Source organism: Chrysochloris asiatica, unplaced genomic scaffold (genome assembly GCF_000296735.1).
Source record: "Chrysochloris asiatica unplaced genomic scaffold, ChrAsi1.0 scaffold00009, whole genome shotgun sequence".
Lineage (NCBI taxonomy): Eukaryota > Metazoa > Chordata > Mammalia > Afrosoricida > Chrysochloridae > Chrysochloris > Chrysochloris asiatica.
In genome coordinates this window covers 14,741,125-14,754,143 of record NW_006408527.1, presented here as the reverse complement: position 1 = coordinate 14,754,143, position 13,019 = coordinate 14,741,125, and positions in this window count along the sequence as shown.

Below are 13,019 nucleotides of genomic sequence, written 5' to 3'. Positions count from 1 at the left end.
CATTTTGAAAAATGTCACTGACATTATGTGAGATGCTTAGAAATTGTCAAATAGGAACCTGATTTGCTATGTAAACTTTCATTGAATGCACAGTAAAATATATTTTAAAAGAATGGAGAAGAAAAGTCACAAGCTGGGAGAATATATTGACAACACAGAATTGACAAGTGATTTGTGTCCAGAATATAGAGAAAAAAAAATAGCTGGGAACCAACAAGAAAGATAAAAAATAAACCATGAGGAAGATTGGCAAAAGACATTTTTTCACTTTTCACAGAGGAAGAGTCCTAAATGACTTGGAAACATGAAAAGATGCTCCGTGAGATGAGTAAGCAGGAAATGGCCAATTTAAAAACCACAAGCAGAGAACATTGGTTACTCATCAGATAGCCAAGATTTTTACATTCTGATAAAGTTGAAGAGGCTGCAAAGAGAAAAGGAATCTTAAACAGTATAGAGAGAAAGTATCACTAGAACAAGGCTTTGGAAAATAATTGAGCAATATTTAATAAAATTAAAATTGTGCATACTGTGATAGTTAAGGTTTTGTGTCAATTTGTCTGGGCCAGGATTCTCAGCAGGTTAGCAGTTAAGATGTAGTTATCACCTTTATGATGAGATTTAATATAATACAATAAATCCCATGATGTAATACGATGTGATTACACCAGCAAGGTCACCCATGGTGGACAGGTTTCAGCGGAGCTTCAGACTGAGACAGACTAGGACGAAGGAGAACATACCACTTCTGAATGGTTAGTCACTGAAAATCTTAGGAATAGCAACAGAACATTGCCTTATATAGTATGAGAAGATGAGCCCCTCAGGTTGGAAGGCAAAATACAACTGGGAAAGAGCTGCCTCATCAAAGTAGAGTTGACCATGATGACATCAACAAAGCAAAGCTTTCAGGACCGTCATTTACTGATGGAGTACAACTCAAAGTTGAATATACCCGTTAATACACAGATCCCGAAATGTATGAAATATGAATCTAGGGATATTGGAAGTTGTCAAAAATGAAATGGAACACATAAAGATTAATATCCAAGGCATTAGAGAGTTGAAGTGCACTGGTATTGGTCATTTGAAACTCAACAATCATGGTTTACTATGCCATGAACAGCAAATTGAAGAGGAATGGCATTGCATTCATTGTCAAAAGAACATTTCATCATCTATCTTGAAGTACAATGCTGTCTGTTATAGGACAATATCCATATGCTTCCAGGAAGACTTGGCGTGGCACCATAGGATAAGCTCTGGACAGCAAGGTCAGTTTGAACTGCAAGGTCAACAGTTGAAACTTACCAGCTGCTCCTTTGAAATTCTACAAAACAGGGTGGGGAACCATTTTTCTGCCAAGGGCTATTTGAATATTCGTAATATCATTCGCAGACCATATAAAATAGTGAGTTTAAAAATTAGCCTGCAATATTTGATCAAACATTTAATTAACTCACCCCTAATGTGGTGGCTGGAACTACTTCTCTTTGGTGAGGTGTGTGATGTCAGCTGGTATCGATGATGTTGCTACTCACAACTACAACTGCTTTTCCAGGTTTGTGTCAGTCATTCAAAGAACTGCTTGCAGCAGTACGTTTTTCCAAACACAGGTGAGTATTTCAAAGCGTGTCTCCTTGAAGTGGGAAATTCATCATTGCTTATGATGAACTTATAGAACTCAAGCACTGGGAGGCTATTTTACCTAGCTTTCAGCTCATCATAACTAGGCACACAGATTTGCCTTCAACTTCAACAAGAACAAAAATATTCATTTGTCAATTTCTGTTGGAAAGGTCAACACTCTGCATCACCTTTTCTTTTCTCTGTAGTCACTGCTTGTAGGCTGTCATACCACTTAATTTCTGTTCTGATCATTCCTTCCATTGTTTTAGCGTCTCTACATTCAAGAGCAAGTTTCAGAGTCCCTTCTGACATCCATTTTGGTCTCTTCTTTCTTTCCTTTTTAATGACCTTTTTCTTTCTTCATGTATGATGTTCTTGATGTCATCCTGCAACTCCTTTGGTCTTCAGTGATTAGTGTTTAATGCATTAAATCTGTTCGTGAGATGGTCTCTAAATTCACATGGCATATACGCAATGTCATATTTTGGACTTGTTTTAATTTTTCAGCATCATCCTAAACTTGCATATGAACAACCAATGATCTGTTCCACACTTGATCCCTAGCTTTGTTTTGACTGATGATATTGAGCTTCTCCATCATTTCTTCCCATTGTTGTTGTTATGTGCCATGGAGTCGATTCCGACTCATAGCGATTCTTCCCATAGATGTAGTCAATTTCATCCTTGTGTGCCCCATTTAATGAGTTCCATGTGTATAGTTGCCATTTATGTTGTTTCTTTTGTTTTTTTAAAGGGTATTTCCAATGAATAAGTTGTTGGTCTTAGAAAATTCTATCATGTTTTCTCCAGCATTGTTTTTATCACCAAGGCCATATTTCCCAACTATTGAGTCTTACTCTTTGTTTCCAAATTTAACATTCAAATCATTAGTAATTGTCAGTGCATCTTGGTTGCATGGTTGATCAGCTTCAAACTGAAGATGTTCGTTAAGTTAGTCAAGTGTCACCAAGTCAGTTCTGACTCATAGCGACCCTGTATAGGCTGTCTGAGGTTGTAAATCTTTGTGGGAACAGATAGCCCCATCTTTCTCCTGAGGAGTGACTGGTAGGTTCGAACTGCCAACCTTGTAGTTCACAGTCCAGTGCTTATCCTACAGAAAAAGAATTATTTAATTTCATCACCATTGGCTTTAGTGGTTGGCATGCAATTTGAATAATAATGGTATTAACTGATCTTCCTTGTTGTTAAGTGCCATCGAGTCAGTTCTGACTCATAGTGACCCTGTATAAGATTTCTGAGGAGCAGCTGATAGGTTTGAACTACCAAACCATTGACCTTGTGATTCACCATCCAGTATTTATCCTACAGTGCCACACCAGGTCTTCCTTGTAGGCATATGGATATTATCTTATTACAAATAGCACTGTACTTTAAGGTAGGTTATCAAATATTCTTTTTGATGATGAATGTAACACCATTCATCTTGAATTTGTAATTCGTGGTGTAGTAAACCATATGATTTTCTGACTCAAATTGACCAATACCAGTCCATTCCAGCTCACTGGGCTATTGATTTTCATGCATTCTATTTAATTTTTGACAAATTCTAATTTCCTAGATTCATATTTTGTGCACTTCATGTTCTGATAATGGATGTTCACAGCTATTTCTTCTCATTTTGAGTTCTGCCCAGCAAATGAAAATTCCAACGTCATTAAGATCAACTGTACTTTGAGGAAGACAGTTCTTCCCCAGTCATATTGTGAGTGACTTTCAACTGGAGGGACTCATTTTTCTGGCACTGTATCAGACAAAACTTTATGAATAGCAGTGGACTAGTAATCATATGGCTTTCAGTGGCTAATCATTCAGAAATTATCTGACTCTCCTTCTTTCAACTCTGCTGAAACCTGTCAACCAAGTGTGACCCTTGTTGTTGTTGTTGTTATGTGCCATGGAGTCGGTTCCGGTGCACAGGGTTTCCGAGGCTGTTAATCTTTACGGGAGCAGAACGCCTCATCTTTCTCCCGTGGAGCAGCTGGTAGTTTCGAACTGCTGACCTTGCAGTTCACAGCCCAATTCGTAACCACTACGCTACCAGAGCTCCTTAAAATACTGGTAAAAAATAGATTCTCCTTAAAAAAATAGATTCCAGCATCACAGCAACATACAAACCACCACAGTGCAACAACTCTGCCCACTTCTCTCTCCAATTATTCTCTTGCAAGATAAAAGGTGATGCAGATCATACCCCAGGAGAACTTCCCTTGCATCATATCAGGGCTGCGACCTGAGAAAAGGTGTTGCTAATCAACTTGCAACTGGACAACTGACTGGTTGAGCACATCATGTGGGATGACTACATCATTGCACAACTGCCAATTTACATTATTATATAACTGTGGAACCACTGTGATTCATGGCCTGACTAAGTGGACACATATTCTGAGGGGTAGGCTATCCAATCCATGACAACCTTTCTCACATATCTGGTGACTCCTGATAACCAGTTGCGTATTTCTATTTTAATTATCAGACTGGAAGCTCTGCATATATGCATGTATGTTCTTTGCTTGGGGATGATGGGGGGTAGGAAGTTAGTGCATGGTTACACTTAGGTATCTCTGCCATTTGGGGAGTATCTTTTCTCTGGGACCATTCAGTTTCTCCATATAAACCTTGATTATATTTTGTTTTGTTAAACTATATTTTGGTTTTGGTTTTGGTTTTGGTTTTATTGGCCTTGGGAGCTTAGTGGATGACTTCTAGTAGTTTGACAAAAGTTTCAGGTGATATTCAACTTCTCTGTGTTCAGGATTTCAGTAAATCCTCCTTTTCAAGTCCATATCTCACTCCTGGCTTCATCTCACCTGCGTTTCCAAGGACCAAGACCACAGGGTTCTGCAGAATGTGCTAACCCCTTCTCTGTGCTCTCTCTCCCCAGGCATCTTACTCTATCTAGGCATTGGGCTCTTTGTTCTCAACTGCATCTGTTGTCACTCTTCCTTCTGCTTTATTTCTTCTAACTATTGCTGACACCTTGAAGTCCTGGTGTGGCACTGTGGGTGGGATAATGCACTGCTTGAGCAAAGTGATGGGAAACCTTGTTTGTCCTTAAGTCATGATGCTGTTGTTATTAGCTACTGTGGAGTTGGTTCCAACTCATAGTGACCTTGTATAAGGTTTCTGAGGAGTGACTGGTGAGCTTGAACCATGGACCTTGCAGTTTACACTAACCTTGTGGTTCAGTGCTTTATCCTACAGCACCACACCAGGACTCCTAAAGTCATGCAGCAGCTGTAATGTGTCACATGACCTCCTTTTTGAATGACTACTACTCTCTTCTTACCATTAGTCATGCTATCAGCCCTACCTTGCTCTGCCCATGTATTACTGAGGACATCTCATTACAAACCTGCCCTCACCTCATGGCAGCACCCAAGTTGATTTCCACTTCAGTCTAATCCTGCTTCAGGAACAACACTAATCCAGAACTGTTCTCCACCTGATGCTCTTCTCAGACCACTCCCAGGAAAAGGCAAATCTCGTAAAAAGGTGCTTCTTTCTTCCTCTTAGGAAGCAGTCAGTTAATAAATCTGATTTTGTTGGACTAGAGACTTGTGGTATTTGGCTATAATTAGATGTTAACATAAGTATGTGTGTTCTTAGAGATGCATTCTTTTGCCTTAAATTCTTGACCTTTCTTGCACTGCCTGAACCCAGGGAGGGGTGAGACATGGAGAAAACTCTTGGAAACTTTCATGGAGGGAGAAAAATTGGTACTTAGAAGGCACATTCAGTTACTTTATTGTTTTGTCCTCTAGCTGGTCTTAGTGACCTCCTTTTGCTTAGTGTCTGGGCCAGGAATCCTTCCAAGGATCCTCTCAATTTTAGGCAGTTAATTCAGTGGAGCCCTGGTATGGCAGTGTAGGATAAGCACTGGATCACAAGGTTAGCGGTTCAAACTCAACAGGCACTCCTCGAAAACCCTATACAGGGTCGCTATGAGTTGAAACCAACTCAACGGCACATAACAACAACATTTCAGTAAAGTAGAGGGTCAACAAAAAAAGAAGACTCTCAGTGAGATGAATTGACACAGTGGCTGCAACAGTGGGCTCAAATATGAGAAAGATTGTGAGGATAGTACAGGATCAGGCAGTGTGTCCTTCTGTTGTACATAGGGCCACTGAGAGAGCACCTGACATCTAACAGTGGGGTCAGTCCTGCCTGGTTGAGCTCTGATGAACTGTCTTTGATGAACCCCCTTCCCGAGGGAAATGGCTACAGCTTTCATCCAATGGAGCCTAAGGACATGTGTCTGTGCTGAGAGTGGAGGAAGATTTTCTAACCCAGTGAAGTATGATTAGGAAGACTAGGTCTTCCACTCAGCCTTCTCTTCCCTGGGGGTAGGAAACTGGAGGTAGGAAACAGCAGTCTGCCTTATGGGAGCACTCTTTTCTGAGCTAGTGAAAGGATTCTCAGAGCAATGACAGCCAGAGATATTGTGATCAGGATACGAAATAAACCAGTTGCTGTCACATGTCTTTCAATTCATGGTGACCCCATATATGTCAGAGTAGAACTGTACTCCATGGAGTCTTCATGGTTGACTTATCAGAAGCAGATCACAGGCCTTTCTTCTGATGCACATCCGGGTGGACTCAAATCTGCATACGTTTGCATTTGTTGCTGTTATTTTTAGGAGTCATAAGTTCCAACTCACAGTGACACTGTGTACAACATGATGAAACACTGTGTGGTACTACATCATCCTCGCAATCATTGCTATGTTTGCACGTATGATTGCAGTCATTAGGTTAATGCATCTTATGGTTGTTCCCCTTTTCCAGTGACCCTCACTTACATAGCCTGTCCTTCTCCCAGGACTGGTCCCTCTTGATAACATATCCAAAGTACGTTAGACAAAAGCTCACCATCCTTGCTTCTGAGAAGCATTCTGGCTGTACTGCTTCCAAGACATACTTGTTCATTCTTCTGACAATCCATTGGTATATTCAATATTCTTCGCCAACACTGTAATCCAAAGACATCAATTGTTGTTGCTGTCATAAAGTGTCATCGAGTCTGTTTGGACTCATAGCAACCCTGTATAGAGTTTCGAGGAATGACTGGTGGGGTTGAACTGCCAGTCTTTTGGTTAGCAATACAGTGCCACATCAGTTCTTCTTGGGTCTTCTTTATTCATTGTCCAACTTTCACATGCATGTAACACAATTGAAAATACCATGGCTTGGATCAGGCAAACTTTAGTCATTAAAAGAGTAATGCCTTTGCTTTTAAATACTTTAAGGAGATGTTTTGCAGCATATTTGCTTTATGTAATACAGTATTTGATTTCTTGACTGCTGAGTGTTGATTGTTGATCTAAGTAAAATTTGTCATGATGTTGCTTACTGGTTCAGTTGTGAGATTTTTGGTTTTATTTATGTTCAGGTGTTCTCCATACTGAAGGCTGCAGTCTTGGATCTTCATCAGTAAATACTTCAAGATCTCTTCAAATTCAGCAACCAAGGTTGTATCATCAGTAAGTATCAGGCTATTATTATTGTCGTTATTATCATTTATATTACTATTAATTCTATTTTCAGTTGGCATCATCTTTTTAACTTTTTTAAGTATTTTCACATTGGTCTTCTTTCTCATCCAAGAGGATACACAAAGGTAGTGATTATCTACCTGTTTCAGAGTCTGAAAAACTAAAGTCCAGGGAAATTTGGTGATTTGCCTACGTTGGTGACAAAACAGACGTGCAAAACCAAAATCTCCTGTTCCAATGCTCCCTCCAATGTTTTACACTAGACGAGAAGAATGTTGAACAGTGTATGTAGGGTGTTTGAACTGTGGATATTCCCCAAGTTTAGATAACTGGTCTCCATGGATGACAACAGGAACTAGAAACTGGTTCTTATTTCTACATCTCCAATCCAGAACCTGCCTATTAATCATACCTCTGGAAGATATCAGGCCCCAAACAAGAGACTGGTACAGTGCCCTGAGCTGAGGTTGTGTAAGTGGAGCTGGGCCACAGCCAGCCATCTGGGCAGGAAGTGGTGAAGGATGGCCCTGTAGCTGCCCAGTGCTCCCCAGGGTGAGTGTGGGCCCAAGAATGTGGAGAGGCCACTCTGAGCCAGACCACGTGGGTCTTTGCCTTGGAGCCAGTTCTGAACTAACAAGTTCAAACCAGTTTGTGGCTTACATTGTGCTACAGAATAGTGTGGTGTTTATAGCAGTTCCCTCCCCTCATCACCCCAAACTAGGCTGCCTTACTAAGAAGGAAGGTAGTGGGTAAGGCAGAAGTTGGTGGGGCAGGCCATGTTTGCTTCAGGATTTGGGGACACACAGGACTAGAGGCTACTTCTGCTCTGAAGGAAGCTTTCCGGCCAATAGACATTGTGGCATCTTTCTTGGAAATGGTCCAGGCATCCGTGTTTCTTTAACTCTGTCCTCCTGAATCTACTCTTGCCATTTAATCCATTCTTTCTTTATATTGCAGCCAGAGTCAGTTTCCAAAAACACAAATTGAGAATGTCAGTAACCTGGCTTAAAACCCTCAGTAGCCTCCCATTGTACATCAAGTTCATATTCCTCAGCATGCTCAGCAAGGCTTTGCATGCCCTGGAGTGGACCAACCTCAACCTCACTTTGTCTCATTTTCCCCATTGTTCACCAGGTTAAGCTCCTGTTTCTGTACCTTTCCACCTCAGGACCTTTGCACCTCCTGTTTATGCTGCCTAGAATATCACAATTCTTGCCCTTAAGCCTTTTCTTCTCTCTGTAGTTGTTGCTGCTGTGGTATGCCATCGAGTCAATTCAACTCTGACCCTATCAGATAGAGTAGAACTGCCCCAGCAGGTTTCTGAGGCTGTAATCTTTATGAGAGTCCTGGTGTGGCACTGTGGGTTAATACCTTGGACTTCAAGGTCTGTTTGAACAGCAAGGTCAGTGGCTCAAACTTATCAGCCGCCCCTCTGAAATCCTGTACAGGGTCACTATGGGTGGGAACCGACTTAACGGCACTTAAAACAACAACAATCTTTATGGGAGCAGTTTTTCCCATGGAGTCCCTAGAAGGTTCGAACTCCTGATCTTTCATTTATCTGCCCAGTACTTAACCATTGCACTATCAGGGTTTCATCTTTTCTCTGATTCTGTTTGTGTTCTTCATAGTCTTCAAATCTGAGCTCGAAATCTCTTTTTCACAGAAATTGACCTCAACACTGTACTTCCCATTGCATGCTCCCATAATACTCCGTATTTTCCCTTTGTCATACTTATCACAAATATAACTAAAAACAGTTGTAATTATTTATTTAATGTCTATCTCATTCTTCACTGAACTTTCTATGAAGGCAGGGAAGCTACCTGTTTTGTTCACAACAATAATATCTTAAGTATTTTGTAAGAATAAACCCATTAAATTCAATTTTGTAAGTACTTATTGAGGATGGCACCTAACAACAACAATTGAGGATTCAACAAAGTGTTGCTGAGAATTTATTATATATGCCTTTAATAAGTGTATTTAATCTTTTTGAACTTTATGCTAGAGTTTGGGGTTTCAGAACTGAGGCTACCACATTGAGATCAGATAAACTCATATGTATGGGGAAATACAGATGTGGCACATAGTAGACATTCGATAAATATTTAGTCAGAAGAAAAGACTTTTAAAACCTTTCTGATGAAGATATTAGCTTATTGGTTTTACAACTGAAAAAAACAAAAAACAAAAAAGAATTTCCAAATCACATAGTTAATAAGTCTGAAGATGTGAGCCCAGAACACATCCGTGTTCCCACTCAGTTCTGCTAGACCAGAGGGGCAACAAAGGGTTAAAAGACCTTGGTCTGTCCTCAAGGTTCACTCAGTATAGTTAATAAGATAGACACAGGAAACAACCTGAAGACAGAGGTGGCCTCTCTGATTTTCTGCCAAGGAAAGTGATATGGACCGAAGTAAAATTGGACACCCGAGAAGGAAGAGATGCATGGAATAGTGTAGAAGTGCTTCTAGGAATGAAGAGGAGGAAGGGTATTGCAAGAGGGTAAGATGCAAAAGCAAGAGCAGAGACAAGTGAATCAGCATGAATGGAAATGCCACAACCTGACCATGCTTGTTCATGAGTAGTAGAAAAAAAGTCTAAAGAAGGAAGATGGTATCTATAATGAGGATCCTGAATGTCAGATAGAGAGGTGGTTGGACATGACAATGGGAAGTCAGTCAAGATTTGTGATCAAGAGAGTAGCCTGGTGAGGGTAGAGTCGAGAAGACTGGCCTGCAAGTGTTGTGCTGGATAAACTGTAGGAAAGAGGAAAGAAGAAGACAAGCAAGGAGAGAGGGAAAGAAGAAGGGTGGAAGAGGCAGAGAGAGATAGCATTGGTGGAACACCTACTACTGTTGTTGTCAGTTGCTGTCTAGTCAGATCTGACTCATGGCAACTTCATGTATAGCAAAACAACACATCTCATGGTCCCACGCCATCCTCACATTCTTTGATATGTTTCAGGTTATTGTTGCAGCTGTTATATTGATCATCTCATGGAGGGTTTCCAGCATTTTTGCTGACCTTCTGCTTTGTCAAACACAACATTCTCTTCTAGCATCTTTCCTGATGGCATGTACAAAGTAAGCAAGATGAAATTTCTTTTCCTTGCTTCTAAGGAACGTTCCTGCCGTACTTCATCCCAGACAGATATGTTCATGCTTCTGATCATCCACAGTATATTCAGTATTCTCCAACATAACAATTTCAAATGTACCAATTCTTCTTCTGTCTTCCTTTTTTTCATTTTCTAGTCTTTCATTCATATGAAATTATTGAAAAGACCAAGTCTTGGGTCAGATGTATCTTAGTCATCAAAGTAACATCTTTGTTGGTAAGCCCTTTATAAAAGATATCTTATTGAATCCTCTCAGCAACACTGAAAAGTGTGTATTTGTGCCATATTTTTCAAATTAAGAAGCTGGGATTTAAAGAGGTGAAGCAGCTTGCCCAAGGGTTCTTGGCCAGTTAGAAACTATAACATAAACATGGGACCTTGGCTTCAAGTCCAACAACCTTTACTATATAACAAACTTCATCTGACAGATGCCCACTCTGAAGATAACTGCAACAGTAGGGAGGTCATCAGATGATTGATTTCGGTACAGAAAAACAAGAAATGAGCCCAACCATGGATCCATCCAATTTAAAAGCATCATGGTGTGGGTGTTAAGATGGGTTTCACTCTAACAAGTCTAGCAGTGAGGTGAGGAGTAGTGAGGGGTCATTGTTGGTAGAAGAAACTAGTGAGTAGTCATGTGGAGAGTCCAATCGAAAGCACAGTCTTAGGAGGCACTGTTAGAGTCAGAAAACTTCTTGGACTGGACATTGAGATAATTGGGTTTTAGTCCTGTAAGTAGGTTCCTGGGTGGTTCAAATGGATTACATTCTTGGTTGTTAACCAAAAGGATAGCTGAAAAAAAATATGTATGTATATATGGTGATCTACTTTTGAAAAATTAGCCATCTAAAACCTTATGGAGCACAGTTCCACACCAATATGCATGGGGTGACCATGAGTTGAAGTTGACTCAACATCAGCTGGTAGTCCTGAACACACCACTGTGGAAATCCAGGTCAGTCACTTAACTTCTTTGATCTGCAGCTTCCTCATCTGTAAAATAAAGCTGAGAGTCTCTATGTCCCCATCTTCTGTGTTTTGGAATCCAAATTGGACTGTGTTTGTGGATGTGTTTTGGTCACTGAGAATCCTGAGCTGGCAGTAGAGATGGTTGCTCTTATCAGAGAGCAGATAGTGGGTAAGCACTTGGCTACTAACCAAAAGGTCAGGTATTGTTGTTCAGTGCCATTGAGTCGATTCTGATCAGTAGAGACCTTGTATAAGATTTCTGAGGAGCGGCTTGTGAGTTTGTACCACAGACCTTGTGATTCAAACAGACTTTGCAGTCCAGCACATTAATTCACAGCACCACAGCAGGACTCCAAAGGGTCAGTAGTCAGGAGAAAGCCAAAAACTGAAATACAAACCCATTGCAAATGAGTTGATTCCAACTCACAGCCACCCTATAGAACAGAGTAGAAGTGAACTACAGGGGTTTCCAAGGCTGCAGGATAAGTCCTGGCCTGCTAACCACAATGGCAGTGGTTCAGACCTACCAGCCACTTTGGAAACTCTATAAAGGGACGCTATGAGTTGGAATAGACTCCATGGCACTTAATAGTAGCAAAAAGATCAGTCGGGAGAAAGATTGTTGTTGGAATCAACTCATTTGCAGTGGGTTTGGATTTTGGTTTGGGTCTATTTACATCTCTATGCTGAACACCACCACTGGACTCTCAGTTTTTTGTACTGTTGTGGCTTGTATGTTGTGTAATGCTGTGTCTTAATATGCCACCACTGTTAAAAATACCAGCAGGGTCACCCATGGTGTACAGGTTTCAGATGAGCATTTAGACTAAGACAGACTAGAAAGAAGGAGAAGTAGACTATTTGTAAATGGTTAACCTTAAAAGCCTTATAAATAGCAGTGGAACACTGTCAGATAGCACCAGAATATTGAAACATGAATAGCACCAGAATATTCTCAGATACAGAATCAGAAGCTCAGTCTGTCAAGGTAGAAGGCACTCATAATATGACTGGGGAAGAGCTGCCTCCTTAAAGTAGAGCTGACCGTGATGAGGTATATGGAGGACCTTCATTTGCTGATGAGGCACAACTTAAAATGAAGAGAAATATCTGTAAACATCCATTAATAACATGGAATGTACAAAATATGAATCTAGGAAAATTGGAACTTGTCAAAAATGAAACGGAGGGAACTTCCAGTAAGATGGTGGACTAGGCAGACATACTATATGGACTTTTTACAGCAGAGATCTTGTTCTTAAGCACTGTTGAGTCAATTCCTACTCATAGCAACCCTGTTTAAGGTTTCTGAGGAACTGCTGCTGAGTTTGAATCACCGACCTTTGAGTTCAAACTGACCTTGAGGTCCACTACTTATCCTACAGCGCCACACGAGGACTCCACAACAAAGATATAAGGGACCAAATAAAACAGACACAGATGAAAGTTGTGTCTGAACTTTAGAAGAAATGTTAGAGAAGTGGATTGAGTGCTTGCTGGAAGAAAAGCTGAACTTTAGAAGAAATGTTAGAGAAGTGGATTGAGTGCTTGCTGGGAAGAAAAGCTGAGCAGGGATGGTGAGAGAAGGAGACTGAGTGGAGAATAGCTAGCCAGCCAGACGCGGTGCAACTGTCTTGGACCTTTGTGAGCAGATTTGGAAACAGAAGGTGGCCTGGCAGAGCAGAGTCACACAAGTGACTGGCAAGATGCTACTCCCTTTTCTCCCCTTGCTCCCCTAGCATCCAGAGGTGTGGTCAGCCCCTACCCTTATCT